The 18,203-nt window shown below is 35.1% G+C and overlaps 4 non-coding genes across 4 annotated transcripts; 3 read left to right on the forward strand and 1 right to left on the reverse strand.

The window, feature by feature from the left end:
* Nucleotides 1-261: 261 nt before the first annotated feature.
* On the reverse strand, nucleotides 262-333 carry Trnap-agg. Its single transcript has one exon. It is a non-coding gene; the product is annotated as a tRNA-Pro (tRNA).
* Nucleotides 334-940: 607 nt separating this feature from the next.
* On the forward strand, nucleotides 941-1,012 carry Trnap-agg. Its single transcript has one exon. It is a non-coding gene; the product is annotated as a tRNA-Pro (tRNA).
* Nucleotides 1,013-2,772: 1,760 nt separating this feature from the next.
* On the forward strand, nucleotides 2,773-2,844 carry Trnap-agg. Its single transcript has one exon. It is a non-coding gene; the product is annotated as a tRNA-Pro (tRNA).
* A 1,278-nt stretch (nucleotides 2,845-4,122) lies between these two features.
* On the forward strand, nucleotides 4,123-4,194 carry Trnap-agg. The gene has a single exon. It is a non-coding gene; the product is annotated as a tRNA-Pro (tRNA).
* The last annotated feature ends 14,009 nt before the right edge of the window (nucleotides 4,195-18,203 follow it).

The raw sequence follows: 18,203 nt of genomic DNA on the forward strand, positions 1-18,203 counted from the left end.
TATTTCGATTTCCCCACCATTTTTGACCTATGGAAGGAACTATTAATAAATAACGCAACATCAAGATCAGAGATGGGTGTCTTGTCGATGCGATCCAATATGTATGTATCTTCAGGGCTTTACGACTTAATCTCTTCTAGACTGTCCTTGTATCTACAAAAAAACAAAAAGTGTAAAAATATTAAACATTATTCTTGGCACACTTTATTAGCTTGACGAGCACTTTACTATGTTACGATTATATCCATCCAAAATAGTGATGGGCTCGTCCGGGATTTGAACCCGGGACCTCTCGCACCCTAAGCGAAAATCATACCCCTAGACCAACGAGCCGGTTGGGTTATACTACCAAAATACGTGAGACAAAGATTAAACCGAATACTTTCACTGGACAAGATTGGGACAAAACGTGTTATCGAAGCGTTACGTGACTTTAAAGCTATATTGAATCAATTGCAGAAGTGGGTCCTCGACAGCTTAGTTAAGAATGGAACGGTCTGCCGAATTGAAGGTCCGCCGATTCAAAACTCAAAGCACACACCTTTGACTACGAAAATAGGTGTTTATTGTAAGTTATTCATCGTTTGCTCTTACGGTAAAGAGATATCGTGGGGAAACCTCCATACCTTAGTATTTTTCATAACGATTTTGAGGGTATGAGAAGTCTACGATTGGCACTAGGTCAACGTGGTGGACTAAGAACCCTCTCAGTAATAGAAAAGGCCCGTACTTAGCCTGTAAACTGTAAACTAATATTGCATATAAATTCTATCGTGGTGCTACCACTTAGTAACTTTTAACACTAAGGAAATAAATTATCAAGCATGTTTACTTTCTCTACATACGTCAGTATCTGCATACGCAACAGAATTACTAGGTCACCTTTCACTGCCACTGGTTCTGTTTAAGCTGATTTATATTTTGTATACATTTGCTAACCGGCTCGTTGGTCTAGGGGTATGATTTTCGCTTAGGGTGCGAGAGGTCCCGGGTTCAAATCCCGGACGAGCCCAACACACATTTTGGGGATATAGATATGGAAACATTGACAGAAGTTGAATGAATGATGGAACATGATTGCTTATCATATTTTTTTATAAAATGCATGATAGTCCAAGAGAAGTAAATAATACCCCATAATTTTTCCATTGTACTGTAGGTAGACAACAACTAGCCTATGAAATAAGAAAATGCAGGTTCGCTCAGAGGTAATCCTTTAAGTAAACATTATGTTTTGGTTTTGATTTGGTTCATGAGTGTTGTCGAGTTTAAAAATTAATTTATGATAACTTAAGGATATTATTATCTTATGCTGAAGTCCCACTAAAGTGAATATTATCGCTCATCATCGAAATATGTAAAGCATAAATAAACTGATATGAATCATAATTAAATATTGAATGCCTTTCCGTTGTCATAAATTGTGACTTTATCTATACTTTATTAATGCAAATATTTTTATTATTAAACGTTACTCTGGCTCCAACATTAGAGATAATCGATAATTCATATCGTATTCTATGGCATCAATAAAATAATTGCAATTTATGCCTTATATGACGATAGGCTCGTCCTTATCACATCTTGGGACGGAACATACTTAGCGAAAATTGTGTGCCGTGGTTGCGCCTCTGCATACCCCTTCAGGAAATGCGTGCTGTGTTTAATAATCTAACTTCCGCAACCAAAATCCAAAATTAAGGTCTGAATAACCGTCCAATAAATATAAACAGATAAACAATGGAGGGAATTTTATCATCCACATAAACGCTGGTTAGAGTAATAAATAACATAGATTATAGTGGTGTGCCGCGATAAGGTATTGTCGATATTTATTGCTTGTCGGTGTATGGCATTTTTCAACGTATTCGCTGATACTAGCCGAGGTAATATCACGGGATGATACACGGCTAGTGATGCTGTTATGTCGATACGACTGATACCTTTAGTATTATAAAACATGATACTAGCCAATTTTTTACATTATCAGAATGAGATGTCATCTAATGTTGAACGCCATGACCGTCTGTAGGTAACAAAAGTCCTTACCCTATGAGAGGAGTAAACAGTGTGCACTCGATAGTAGTATAGTAGTCCCTGATCTTTAGGTGATCTTATATCCTAAATATTATATGAAAAGAAACATTTTAAATTAGGGATCCAATGATGCCCTTGGACCTAGAAAGATGAAGTTCCTCGGATTCCTTTTACAGTGTATACAAGTAATACGGAAGGATGTGTTAAAATGTAACGCAGAGTGGAGGTATTGGAAATTTAGGTTTCACCTGGAGAAGCAAAATTAAGTAGACCAAAAAGACTTCGAAAGCCATGTAAAAAAGTTGTCATAAAATTAATTGTCTAGATTAGTCTTCTCCCAGAGTGTAGTTGTGTTGAGAGCGACGACACTGCTCTTTTAATCAGGAGTTCAAGTTCCGGGTCAGACAAGTTATATTAGGTTTTTCTGCTCAGTATCAGGCCTGAGTCTGGAATATGTGAACGATTTGATAGATCCTCTCTTATGATGTAATGAATGGAAGGATGGAACACACGTGGCGAAAAATGGATGGCCTGTTTACATCTCCTCCTATCGCTTCGGAATAAAGGCGTGATGTGTTTGCTTTGTTTTTTTTTTTAATCACAGCGAATTCTAGATCATGTTTAACATGTTGTATAATTCGGAATCTGTGCGTAATTTATTGTATTGTCAAAATGCGTACAGTGAAAGTACTTTGTGTAATTTTGTTTCGCGTTATTTAGTCTGTGATTGCAATCGGCTCGTTGGTCTAGGGGTATGATTTTCGCTTAGGGTGCGAGAGGTCCCGGGTTCAAATCCCGGACGAGCCCAACACACTTTTTATGCTTACTTTGTTCTAGTTGAAATGCCATCCTCTTTCGTTTTATAAGGTACTTGTCGACCCGACAGACGTTGCCCCGTCTTAATTATGAATTTACATCGCGCATTCTGTCAATCGCTGATAGTTATTTCAAACAATTGACAGTGATATAAAAATAATATTTTCGTTAAGTTGTCTTAAATTTTCTAATATTTCGTATTTTTTTATTTCATAAGAACCTTCTCCTGACAATAACTAACACAACAACAAAAAATAGTGAAATCGGACCAGCTGTTCACGCGTGATGGCGTGACCAAGGGAAATAAGGATTCATTTTTATATATATACACTAGCTGACCCTACAGACGTTTTCTTGTCTTTAACTGACAGAGTTTTGTCACTATATTGAAGACGTCACACAGTCTACTATCTCATTCGCACACTCACTCACTTTTCTATGATTGTTAAATATTTGCTATTATTTTCTCCTGACAATAACGAACACTTACAAGAAAGATTTATCGAATTTTGTGGAGTCTTTTGGAAGTTATGCGCGTACAAACATTTCGGTGATTCATTTTTATTTATATAGATTTAATTATTTATCTTATGTAGTAGCAAAAGCATATAAAATCGCACTGTCATGAGAATATTACAAATGCTTTTATTTTGCTGTTTTCTTAATTGAACATGCCTTGATAATTATAGACATAGATGATTTGTCGCGATATAACAGTAATTTCTAATCATAGTCGTTCCTTCCTATTACAATACTAAAATGAATGAGCAGTTTTCAAAATTTTCGATATTATTATTATCACAATACAGACAAATTAATATTGACTTCAATACCAGCTCATACGATAATTACGTTATCCGTAAATGTTTATTCAACTAGACGTAGTTTTCATGCTTTGCTTACGGAAAATCGCTTTTCACAATCTTATTTAGAAAGTAATAAGGTTCTGTTTAAAATACCATCAAACTACACTCAATGTTTTGAAAAATAAACTCAAAAAATCAAAATATTTACATTACATTATCAGTTTCGCTGGTCAAGCAAATCTCTCGCTTATTTGACACACTTACCTACACATACATATAAAATTCTGTTGTCCATAGAATATTTTAGCATATATATCTGTCCTTTTCTTCTAGCTTTATTATTAAGCGAGCGAAAGGGATACAAGATTAGAAAGTAACCGTATACGTCATATGCGTATCAGGCGTGCTAGTTTAGTGAAAGGTAGTCTAAAAGTGTGCCTATAATTTGATTCAATATTCAACCGGCTCGTTGGTCTAGGGGTATGATTTTCGCTTAGGGTGCGAGAGGTCCCGGGTTCAAATCCCGGACGAGCCCAACACACTTTTTGCTCGTTGTTTTTTATTTCAGTTGAATAGTTTTAAGGGGAAGGCGAGGCTTCTTGTGAATTATAATGAGTATGACAAAATAAGTCTATTATATCTTGAACAATTTTAAAATGAAGGTCATTGATGGTCATGCAATACGAAACAAGGTCATCTTAAACATTTGTTTGAACATTTAATCATTAATCTGACGTTTTAATATTTAGAAGTAAAGTATGGAGGTTCGATATGATGAATACCTAATTTTAAAGTCAGTCTCTGTTTGGAAAATAGATGAAATAAAGGTGAAGGAAAAACATACGCTGACTTAAGATGGTAACAACAACTTAAACCCACGGAAACGACAAACGTGGTAGAGTTTCTACGCACACTTCTCGTACGTAAGTAAGACATATTGGCACCAGACGCTTTTCTTTCTCAGACACTACTACACACCAACTAGTGTAAAATGTTCTAGAAATATACCGGTCATACTCCACCTCACTCCTTTCCTACGACAGATCTAATATTCCGTGAGACACATATACTACAATATTGTGTATAATATGTTACTAAGTCGTCTGTTTTCATACAAATTCTAAAGACTAGATGTAATAATGCCTTACAAATATGGTTTATGTGTACAATTTGTTTCTGCCTTTAGTATATTACACTACTTTTTGCTCACGACGTCGGCAACGTGAAAGAATTATTCTAGTATAAAAGTCCTGCTATATAGTTTCCCTAAATAAAAACCTATGTCCTCACCAGGGTCCTAAACTAATTCTATATCCCTAGGCAATTCTTATGCGCTTAGTCTCCAGACCGAATGCACACCCTTGTACTGAGGGACATTTACGAAGCCCTAGGCACACAGTTAGAAACCTCTTGGTTAGAAACTCACATTGAAGCTTATAAGCGCTCACGTAAAAAAGGATTCTATTCTTGCCTGATCCTCCTCTACACCAAAATCCTTTCCAAGGAGAGTTGGATGTCAACTGTCCCATTTGTGCACCACAACTAGCTATTTGTTCTACCGGGGGGATAGTAGCTACGTATCAAATAGAGAAACTTGACCTCCACACCTCAATTGTGAAACATACTGTAAATTCTTTTTGAATCAATAAAGGAAAGATAAAAAGAAGCTATCTCCATACAGAAATTCATGAGGTTCGCTAGTTTTTGGGTTTATCGTGTTCAGACGGACGCGGAGTTTGTTTTATAATATTTAACGATTACTTAATCATAAAATGCTAGTATTTGCGTCGCGTTAATCACGGAACGCTGAGTTAGCGTTAAAAACTTCACGCTGCAGTATATTGGTAAAGCAACATATTTTATTATTACCATTTTTCTACTGATCTCGATTTATTAGAATGTTGATTTTGTTCTAAGTATATGTAAAGAAAAGTCGTTTGATGAAGGATTATCACTATAACAAATACCACGGACATATAATGAATAATAAAGGACGAACACGCTCTTCTTTTTAAAGTACGTATCTTACATAGCGGGAATTCCATTTAATCAATAGACAATATGACAGCGTCTAATGAGTTGAGTCTTAGGATCAGGCAGGGCATCTACGCAATGTAATGTAAATAAAAATTCTGAATAGTGATGTGGCTACTATGGGGAACCGATTTCCATCATCCTAGCAACTTGCTAGTCCCAATATTCTTTAAAATAAAAAAAATATTAGCACATGAAAAATGTTAAATTAGGTATCTAATAATTCTTGGTAATATTAACTTGAGAAGTTTCAAAGAATTTATAACTAATCTAATGAATTACATTCTTGGACTTTTCAATGAATTTCAAATATTTTCAATTGTAATTACGATGTCATTTTTATACGTCATTTATTATAAATTTTATCATTGTTTTTTATTCTACCAAGGTAAACTGTATTTATATCTTATAGCGAGTATAGTATTACAGGCCAAATATTATAATATCGACTATCTATTGGGTTTTCGATGGATACTAAAATTAATGGTCTATCTTGCTCGATTTAAATATTCCTAAAATTGCGGGACTAAACTAACATTTAGTACTATCGAATTTATTTAACCATAAAAGTGGGTCAGATAATATTGCCAAAAATTGAGTGTTTATAAAGAATTTCCTTGTCTTACTTCTCAAATACTCTTAATAAAAAATTACAGTAATGGGAGCAAAGTTAGAAGATTAATGTCAGTTTATGGCTCTCCCACACAATTCCTAGCAACATCAGCTGGTGACCTTAAAATATCTTCACTAATATGTGTAGATTACGACTTCAAACGCCTACGTCAAAACATATTTTACTATATCATAATCACCTAATGGAAGACCGACATTACCAACATAATTATAACAAATTACACTTTAAAGTGACATTACTGTGGTGCAAAATAGTGTGGCTAAAAGCCATTAGCGAAAAATAAAGTTTGCTACAAGAGGGGCGTTGTTACGCGGTTAGTAAACAAGAAAAATACAGGCGCACTCTTTGCGAACCGTTGAAACGACTGTTCGTGCACTCTGACCATAATTTCCCTTGAAACTACGTTTTTTTCGCACTGCAACCGCAACATAGAAAATGCAGAAGGGTCACTCGATAAATAAACTTTGAACTCGATTTTCGCATCATTTTAAGTAATTTTATTGAGCAACATGTCGATAAAGATTACAGGAACACGCTGGATTCACGATAGTTTTTGTAACGTCTGAAAATGTTTAGGGGAGGCTTATGTTTAGCACTGGACTTGGTTGATGATGATGGTGATGATGAGCAGCAATATAGATATAACGCGTGACGATTAACTATTGTTATTAATGTCATTATCGGCACCAGCGCGGTAGTTTGTCAGTTCATTATGATGGTACAAAAACATTACCATATACAGTCTTACTTATAACCTTGTTTTAGTTTTAAAAGGTGGTTAAGAATTGCTTAAATAGCTGTCAAAAACATCACCGGTTTCTAGTTTAAACCTTATTAAGAGGCAAGATGGCGGTTTTTAACTTACAGCTGATTGAGTAAATTTGTGTATTAACTAAGCATAGCTTAACGAATTTTTTATTAACAAGACTGATAATATGAACGTTTTATTATTACAGTATGGGGAATTGATTATAAGTTTTGAGGCAGCACTCTATTTTTATAGAGCACTGGTCGGTTTAAAAATGAATTTAAATATTTAAAATAAATTTGTCAAAGAGATTTGGGAAATTATTTACATTTTCTGCAAATGTGTACCGACGTTTTATTTAATGTGGGGAATATCTCCCCTCAAAAGTTATCATCGATGCGTTGTCAGTATTTTGTATGTTTTTTTCAAAAATAAATAAACTATTATCACGTAGGCGAACAAAATTGCACTTATGATATGTCAAAACAAAATATAAGCATAATTATTATTAACAACGGACATTTCAAGTATATTACTGACATTTAGCTCGAGCTGGCGGGTGACAGAAAATAAAACAATAAGGCGTTGCGATCTTTACTGGTGAGGGCGATATGAGCCCTAGCCTACCTATTTAAATTAAACTATTTTACGGATTTTATCACGGTTATAATATATTTTACTTTTCTCCCGACGTTTTGAAGACTTTGCAGCTTTCATGGTCACGGGGGGAACTGAGCTGTTATTCATCCGTACAGTCAGAGTTACATTATCTACCTACATTTTACAAATATATAATTTTTTTAAATTTTTGACTGTTGGTGGTCCGATCGACACAGAATGAGATCACAGTGTCTTGAAGTCTGGCAGCCGGTCTTTCGGGTTCCGATTTAATAAAATGAAAAACTGGATCCCAGATTTGTGCAAGCTTTGATAAAATCCGTAAAATAGTTTACATTTAAATGTCTAACATTCGCGTAAACTTAAGAAACCATTATACCTAGCCTAGCTAACCTGCCAACCTTTTACTAGCTAAGTAATGACTGCCCATAGAAGAAAGCGTGAAAGAATCTCCAGGTTTACTTTTTTAAAATACAGAGTTTTCTAACTACCTACTTTTATAAAAAAAATCTATCTCTACTATTATTATTTGATAATAATTATAGTTAGTTGTGCGAACCTACCCTTCTGAATGTAATATTTTAGGAGTTGGCACGTGCCTTAACGATGATATTTGTTCGAACTACAACTTACTAAGTGTTAACCACTAGGTGTTGCTTTTGTGGTTTGTTGTAAAATATAAGGGTGCCCTTTTTTGTAAGTTCAACATTTTTTCTTTATTTTTATGTTTTAGTATAAAAAATATCTTCTAAAAACGAATTTCTTACGAAAACCATAAATCTTACCTAATGTAAGTATTATTTCAATATTGTTTTTCTAGTTAATTTATATCTCATTCGGTAGTTCTCTAAACACTGTCAGCAAAAAAAGTAGTATTATAAATTAAAATCGAATTACCAATTATCATTATTGTATAATAATTACAATTTTAATTAATTATCTATCTCTTGTATATTAATTACGTCTATAATTAACTTTTAATTTGAGCCCGATATGGCGATAGGTTCGCCCCCTATCACATCCTGGGACGGAACACACTTGGCGAAGAGTGGGTGCCCTGGTTGCACCTTTGCATACCCCTTCGGGAATAAATACGTGATGGTGTGTGATAATTAACTTTATAAATATTGAATATCTAACACCAAAATTACTAATTGATTAAGAAATATAGATTTCTGTAGCCTCAATAAATCTAGATTTTTATGGTCTAAAACACAAACAGTCAAGATTACTCTCTGAATTCTGGCCTTCAAACCGAAATCTCAAATGCGTTACATATAAAACAATAATGGTATTCCTGTTCCTCATATTTTCAACATACTCCGCAGAAACATGGAATAAATCCCCCACCGCACAAAACATGGCGCTGCGATCAAGTGCCTCTGACAGATTTACGGCCCAACTCGCTTCCTATACTGACCTTGGATACCAGAGGTTATGAATTGCAAAATTACTGCTTTTACAATTCTGGATACTTTTGGCAGGTTTTTCCATGCATTCTACACACACACTCACGCCTTTTATCCCTAAGGGATAGGCAGAGGCGCAACTAGTCCACCCACTTTTCGCTATGCCGTATCATTATGTGATAGGGGGCTAGCCTATAATCATATCAGACACAAATACCAAACTACAGACTGATACATTTATTGAATAGTAAAACTCGATGTAATGTACCCAAGAATATGAAACCTGAGACCTCAGCACTGCGTCGTACTATAATACAACTACGCCACCAAGCCGGTCATTAATATTATAATTATGTTTAAAACGTGCATTGAATAGTGCGCTGGTGGCTCAGGCTCCGATTACTATTCTCAGGATTAGACCTCTGTCCACCCTCCTAGTATACATTGGAAGGCTTCACACTTGTAGAATGTAACCTTTGTTGTGACTATTATCTTTTCATGTGTTCTTTTTATAGATATTTGTATGTTGTTTTGTTTGCTTAGTTACTTGCTCAAAAAATAAACACTCGTGTCAATGACACATTTTTATGTAATTATATAAATAACTCAGAACATATATACCAATTATTTACAACACACACATCTTCCAAGTTCTGCTATTACTGCAAACACATCATTCAATTACATGGTTTATAAAGCCTACTTGCAAATAAATCTAAGATATTTCGTTTAAAGAAATATATGGGAATAAACATGTCTACTAAATTACGTGTTTACTATAAAATCATTTATGCTGACTCATTATATTCTTCTTTGAAATATGCTAGGAGCTGAAGCATGGAGTAACCCACTTCTGTATTTATACACAAAATCTTTCTAAGTAATTGGTTTCTCGTATGCATGAGAGCATTTGTGTAGTTTATTTCTGACTAACCTTGTTGCTAGCTCCTGCGTGGCAGTGAAATATGATCTGGTTTGAATAACATTACAGCCAGTGCAATTAGTAGGCATTACGAAACTAATAATAATCTAACGTAAAAGGATGACGAATGCAGTGCAGTGCTTAGGAATGAGAAGTTCTGGGAGGTGTCTAACACAAGGGCCAAAAGTCTGCCTCATAATCATCAGCCATAGGATGATTACTAATAGCCTTCCTCTAATAATATCCAAACCTATCTTTTCTAAGCGGCCAGCATCAACCGAGTCTCAACTACTATTAAGCAACATTTTCCCATATCAACTTTCATTGTTTATACATCCTATTACAATGGCAACATAAAATGCCCATAAAACATTCTATAACTAGTTCCTTACATGTTGACATGTTAATAAAAGTGCAAACAATATTAACTTTATAAACAAAGCCCCAGCTTGCTAAGCGAAAATATGAAACGATAATTTCTCAGCGCCCCTAGCAACCTCTATTAGGTTGCAAAACGTGTTGACGTAAGTAATGGTTTTGCATTTTGACTTACTAATAATATCCTATGAAGCAATTTTGTTTTATTTTTATTGCAAAGTAGAGCAAAGGCTTTTATACTTCGTTTCCTTTGAATGCAGTGAAATTTGAATTTCTTGGCGGCATTTCCTTATCTTCCATGGCGTAGATTGTAACTAACATTCTCATCTTACCTCCGGTCACCACTTTTTGCATTTTGCAAAGGTTAGCAATTGTTGATAAGCGGTGGTTATAAGAAAACCACTTGTTTGTAAGCTATTTTCTGTATAAAAAATCCTCAAAAATGATGTATAATTTCAGTCATTATTTGCATATAAAATTTTATTATTTAAAATATTTTTTTAGACAAACCTAAATGCGTAAAATAATAACGACAATCATAAACGAAATAATATGATAAAAATATAATTTTTAAGTTTACCTCGCTCGCCTCATCTCTACCCATCATTACCGCTCGAGTACCCGCTCGGATGTAGGGGCTATTTTTTTATTCGCTTCCATCGTACATTTCACCTTGTTTAATCTCCCATTGACTCGCTACCTTTGTTTACGCAGTGATCGTCAGAAAATGTTTGATCGCTGCATGCGTAGAGTAAAAATTCTTTGGGATTTTATTACTTATCTATCTTTTGATTTAAATTTGAAATGTAATTGTTGAATGGAAGACGATTATTTGTTTTTAACCTGAATTTTATGACTGCCAGATATACAGATTATATTTTTAGTCATTTGTGCTTACTTCATCAATACGGTACGCCGTTTTAACACTGACAATTGTCATGAGACAAAAATGTATGTCGGAGTAGTAGATTAAGTATAGCATATCGGAATTCTTCTACGTCTACTTGCTTTGAACAAAATTTTCCAGAAAGCAATTAAAGTAAGTGCATTATTAATTATACCAAACACAATTATAGGTTTCCCAGAAAAAACATTCAATTAAATAACAAAGTTTTTACATATCCTTGTAATTTCAGACCTCACACTCAAAGGTTGATGGCATATGGTCAAAGTTTAATGTACAAATTCCAACGTCTTAAACGAAACCCTCATTCCATTGAAACTGTCAACAGATTTAGCTAAGCCTCAAATCTTTTGAAATCCTGCCTCAAAGTTGCCTCGACTTGCCAACTCTGAGCGTTAGCGCCACAAACTTCGCAACATGAATATGTACAACGCGTTTCTAATAATTTTCATGTAAGTTTCAGGGTTTCACGCTTCACGTAATAATTACGAGTCAGTCGAATTGTTTTGGCGTGTCGGCATATTGTTTTGCGTTGCTATTGTTGAGTGTGGCGTGTTCAGAATTATGATGTAATTAACTAGATGTTTCTAGGCCGCGTTAGTTCCCGTTTGATGGAATGTATGTTACACGAATGGTTGTTCAGTTTTATTGTATTCATTTGGGCCATGTTCACATTTATCAACTAGAAATACTGGTAAAGTATCCGCTTAAATAACCTAGCTTGCCTATTTGGGAGTGGAACTAACTACTATGACGAACGTCCGCATGTTAAAAGCCCAAGGGTATGCCTTTTCTAACGTTATGGCTTATTCTTTGTGAATGCTTGCTTTAACGGTGAAGGAAAACATCGTGAGGAAACTTGAACACCTGAAATGTTCTCTATAAGAATTTTAAGGGTATCTAAAGTCTGTCAATCCAAATTTCAGTAGAAGAAACCCGTGTTCAAAAATGGGACAGTATGTAATGCAGGGCTGATATTACTATTATTACCAACCAAATTGTAATATCGACAACATGTAGGTATTAGCTGTGACAATTTATTATGTCATGCTTATTTCTTTGTACTTTCACGTAATTGTTAACACTAGATAATCATTCTTTCTTCTGCTTCTCTATTAATATTGAAAGCGTGTGTCGGTCCAATAGATTACAATATGATTTGTTATCACATAAAGACCATGCGCCGAATAATAACATCGACTTTATTTTTAAAGCATGCTCATATTATAATACTTTTGACCCCTTTATTTATTTATTTGTAATACGGTACACCAACAGCACTACATATTACATCAATCAATATTAAAAAAGCAATAAGGTACAGCATCTGATATGTGTGCTACTAATAGGTGAAAAAAGAGAAACACAACAGACAAATCCACGGGCAAAAGCTTACAAAAACTTTATAGATAGCTTCATTATACTGTCTCGAAGTAAACTAATAGATTTTTCCGATACTGTCTACATATCTCAGAGGGCAGGTGTTTTCAACTTTCGGTTTGAAATAAGAATTAAAATAGCTCTCGGTTAACGCTAAATAACGACCATCCCGGACTAGAATGTACGAGAATTTGCAAGTTACCTTCCGAAATTTTACCGGGATGGGAATTGGGAATTTATTTTAATAGTTAGTGAAAGTTGGGAAGTAAGTTAGATGATATTTTTACGGGAGTTGGGATTTTTATTTTTTAATATAACGAGTAAATAGGTCGTTGTGGGTAATGAAGGTCTAACCAGATCTTCTGGAAAATAATGGCTTTAGATTTTTTGAAAGAAATAAATTGTTATTGAACTCACCATCCACACTGGATGTGTATCTGAGTACTTATGTCTATAGGTACTCACCTAACTATGAAATTGTATTTCTTTTTGTTTTTATCTCTTAGCTCATTAGAAGTTTAATTTATTGTAAATGATGTTTTCCACCCAATCTGTGGCCAATTAATGTTATTTTCTTTCTATTTCTTCTTTCTTTCTTTGATGATACATCTCTTTCCACCCATTTCATATAAAAGCGTGAAGTGACATTTCATATCGCCTTCCATATTACCATTTTCCCTACATTAAAAGTTAAATGGACAAACTTAAGAAATCAATTCCGAGCGTCATCAGGTCATAACGCGGGCACATATTTCGCGAATATTACTGCCAAAGTTCGGCGTGCGGTAACACAGCGGTAACTCTGAGTTGCGACATTCAAGTTTGAATTTTTCATATTTGACCAAGTTTGGTTATATATTCTTGATGGTGGCGTCCGAATGCTCTATTAAAATAAATTTACTGGTACAGCGTTATTAGATAGCTTCCCGTATTACAAAACCATCATATCATAGTTAGTTTTATAGATATACTTCTTAAAGTTTGTTGATGTGGACTACCAGACCATATCAGAGACACAAAATTTATTACTTTAATGATGTATTGTTTTAATGTATTCTAAAAATTATATTCATATACTAGCTTTTGCCCGCGGCTCCGCCCGCGTTATAAAGTTTTTCAGGCTAAAGTTTTCCGTTATAAAAGTATTAGTTTCCCGGGAGCCTATGTTCTTCCCAGGGTCTCAAACTGTCTCCATGCATAATTTCATCTTAATACGTTGGGTAGTTTTTGAGTTTAACACGTTCAGGCAGACAGATGCAGCGGGGACTTTGTTTTATAATATATTTTTAGAACTTTTAAGTCATACATTATTGTTGCATAACTTAACGTTTACGCAGCGCACGCAACGGAAGCTCTCAAAATAATATTTTTCCCCCGTTTTTGCAACATGTTTCATTACTGCTCCGCTTCTTTTGGGTATAGCGTGATAATATATAGCCTATAGCACTCCACGAACAAAGGGCTATCCAACGCAAAACGAATTTTCAGTTTGGACCAGTAGTTCCTGAGATTAGCCATTACTGCTCCGCTCCTAATGGCCATAGCGTGATGATATATAGCCTATAGCACTCCACGAACAAAGGGCTATTTAACGCAAAAATATTTTTTCAGTTTGGACCGGTAGTTCCTGAGATTAGCGCGTTCAAACAAACAAACAAGCAAACAAACTCTTCAGCTTTATATAATAGTATAGATTATATTTTTTTACTGCTTTCAATATCGAGATGAGCTTGCCGTTTGCCTGATGGTAAGCGATACAAACGCCCATAAACAGTAGAAAACCATCCAACACTTTGAATTACAAAGTGACTGAGTAATTTTAAGGTGGAAAAACCCAGTCAATATTATTTCGCTCGACCCGATTTAAACCCGGAACATCAACGCAGTACTCATATTACGATGTACAATAACAACGACGCCACCGAGGAAATCAGCTATAATACGACCCGAAAGAGCCACTGTCTGTGTCGGTAAACAAGCATCGTAGTTAACAAGAAACTTCATTAAGCGAGCGGCGCACCTGCGATTAACGCAAGCATTACCGGCCATCTTGTGTGCCGTAGGGATGAGGTCGCATCGATATCGATACGCAAATTACCGCTTTGTAGCATAATATAATAATAATACTATATTTTTATTTTTTGACTGCCTCGATGGCGTAGTTGTAATTGTACATGGTACAAGTACGGCTACCGCGCTGAGGTCCTGGGTTCGAATCCCGGGTCGGGCCAAAATAATTGTGACTGGGTTTTTCCATCTTAAAAAATTACTCGGTCGCAGCTCGGAGTCAGGAAATTGGCGGTGTGATACCCCCGTGCCTCGGAAAGCACGTAAAGCCGTTGGTCCTGCGCCTGATCTCTCACCGGTAATGTCGGATTGCCGTCTCACCGAACTATGAGTGAAGGAATAGAGAGTGCACCTGTGGAGGGGATTCAATACTTTATTTATATATATTTTCTTAATATCAGCCCTGTAGTAGACACTGTCCGATGCTAAGCACAGGCCTCCTTTATTACTAAGGGTTTTTAGATCTTGGTTGACGCTGGACTAGTGCAGTTTAACGGACTGAGTATACTATCAAAATTCTTATTGAGAATTCTCAAAAACGTAGGCATCCACATAATAATTTACAGTATCGTTAAATAGAACGATAATTGATAAACAACTCACACGTAACTTCGATAAGTTTATTTTCCACTAGGCTATCATGGACTTATGTCTGTAGTCTAGCACCACCCTCTTCCCTTTCAGGGGTAGATATATATCTATTGTATTCTTCAATAACAAACACATTTCGGTGTGCATTTTAGGTTTTATGTAATACGCGACGAGGCTATTATTTTTACCGAGCTCTAGAACCTGAGCTGTTGCTGCTAGTAGTTGTGTAAAACCTGCTATATTGAATATTGTCAGCAGTTCCAATGACTGCAGTTAATAAGTGGCTTAGAAGTCACGTAACTTGATAACACATTGCCCAATCGCTTGAGTGAAAGTAAAATGTATTTGTGTTACATCTTTGTTTTACGTTATTTGGTGAATGATTGCCACCGGCTCGTTGGTCTAGGGGTATGATTTTCGCTTAGGGTGCGAGGTCCCGGTTCAAATCCCGGACGAGCCCAATTACTTTTGAATGAATGTTGAGTTTAGCAGAGCATATATCGATACTAATATATAAAACTGAGAGTTTGTTTGTTTATACGTGCTTAACTCAGGTACTATTAAACCGATTTTTTCACTTATAGAAGCTAAATTACTTCTGGTTCGCTTTTTTTCGACAGTACGATTGAACATTTTAATTGTAAGGTAATTTAGTTGCTGGTGCAAGGATATGAATATAAATATCCGAATAGAGACCACCGTATAAGGTATACAGCCCGTCATATTAGCCGTAACTGTATGTTGCGTTCCGACATTAGCCTGAGTATAAGCAATTGCAAACAGGACTGCGTGATAGTATCGAATGACGGTGAACAACCATATCTCGTCAGTCGACACCCCATCTGGATCTCCGCTTACTATCCGATGCTGTGGAGCCATATTGAAGTGCAGGTATAAAAGAAAATGTCGAAACAAAACTATTTTCTCGCTATTTTTTATATTATAATTTTCTGCGTGATATTGTGGAAGACTTTGCAACCTTCATGGTTACAAGAGACTGCGGTGTTGGACGTCCGAAAACTCAAAGTTAAAATATCTACCTACATTTTTTAATTTTAGCTGAACTAATGCACAAAAGTAAGAGTTTCAGTTGAGTGAAACTATTCATGTACGCCATGAAAACTATTATATAAGATGAACTGAATAAAACTCTTTTTCCACATTCAATTATCGACACGCCACACCCCTATATATCCGGTAAATAGTACCGCGGTTTTCCCAGACAGTCGATAACTCTACGATCGCTAGAGAGGGGAAATAGCCATATTTGGAGTTACGTTACATCACTAGTAACCATCCAGGGTAATGGGCGGCTATTAGGTCTAGAATGGATGTATTGTGAGGCTGATGGGCATTAGAGCTATTTCATTAATAGATTTTTTTTGTAGAACTCTGCGCCCCACTCTCTTTCCCCCCAAGACAAGGGATGGTTTTAGTAACATTAATTTTACTTTTATTATTTCCTAAGTATTACAGTTCAAGTCACAATTTTTTAAATCACTACCTAAGCAAAATCAAAGGAAAATAAACTTTATTAGTTCAACAATTATATTTCTTTTATTTTTAATTAATTTTACCGTTAATCTTATTCTATTTTGCACTATTTTATCTTAAAGATTCTTATTCTATATATCTTAGCTTACTGACATATTCTTAGTTACTAATGGTACATAATTAATATTATATATTTAGTAACTTATTAATACTTAATATTCCTATTGCTTACCTTAATTACTATATATTTGCAATACTATATAAAAATATCCTTTATACGTTTTTTTTTTATTATTCTACTTATGTTATCTATTTCTAATCTATAGTCTCTCCTATTCTCTACTTCAAATCTGATAATTCTATATTTGGCATATTTACGTTGTTTCGTGTCTCCGCATCGTTTAAATTGTGGTTCCTCAAGCAGAGCGTGAAGAAGCAATTAGAAAGGCCTGCATAACTGTGCTGATGGAAGAAGTCACTCCGCCATGAGAAAGATAAAAAAATTCGGTAGATTTTGTTACTGTAGTGGCTATGGGCTCTGGGTTGGGATAATGTGAGATCTTAGGCTCGAATCGAGTCGGTTAAAAATATGTAAAATTAATTCTAGTCCAAAAATGTTGATGTTTGAATTTTTTAATACGCTTATATAAACTCAAAAGTAAATATTTTCGTCTAACGCGTTCACATCTAAATTAAATTAATTTAAGATGTAACTCCAGGAAAGATTCCTTTTTAAATATTTAAAAATGGAATTTCATTTCGAACAGAATTCCACAGGTGCAAACCGCATGTAAAAGCTAATAGTAAAGAAAATACTTCATAAATACGGATTTTTATTTTTAACCAAACCCACCCACGCCTGCAAACATTTTCACACAAACCATTCTGGACTCTCCACCTATTGTAACAACTAACAGTGTAACTTGATACCATTATTACTCGGCTCCGTAATGCAAATTAAACCTTTTGTTTGTAAGATATAATGCCAATTTCCCTTCACGTAAAACTATAGATCTGATCTTGGTGAATAAGTGTTGTAGTAGCTAAAAAAAATGGTAAGATAGTCTTTTGTAGCGGAAGACAAATTAGATTTTTTGCCTTTTGCAATATTATACACTATATTTAATGGAAAGCAAAGTAATCGCCTAAGACGAGCACTTTTTTTATTGTTTTTTTTTTGTCACGTCAACCTGACCCCACCGCACCTGGTAAGCTGAATGCAATCCAGATAATTCAAAATGAGTACACAAAAACTTTTGAAAAATCAGAGGTTTTGCCTTTTTGAACCTACGCACATTCGTCTCGGCAGTACGTTTTTCTCTACTAAGCTATCGTTGCTTTTAGGTATGTCTATACAAAATTATC

The sequence above is a fragment of the Manduca sexta genome, unplaced genomic scaffold (genome assembly GCF_014839805.1).
Source record: "Manduca sexta isolate Smith_Timp_Sample1 unplaced genomic scaffold, JHU_Msex_v1.0 HiC_scaffold_28, whole genome shotgun sequence".
In the NCBI taxonomy this organism is placed as follows: Eukaryota; Metazoa; Arthropoda; class Insecta; order Lepidoptera; family Sphingidae; genus Manduca; species Manduca sexta.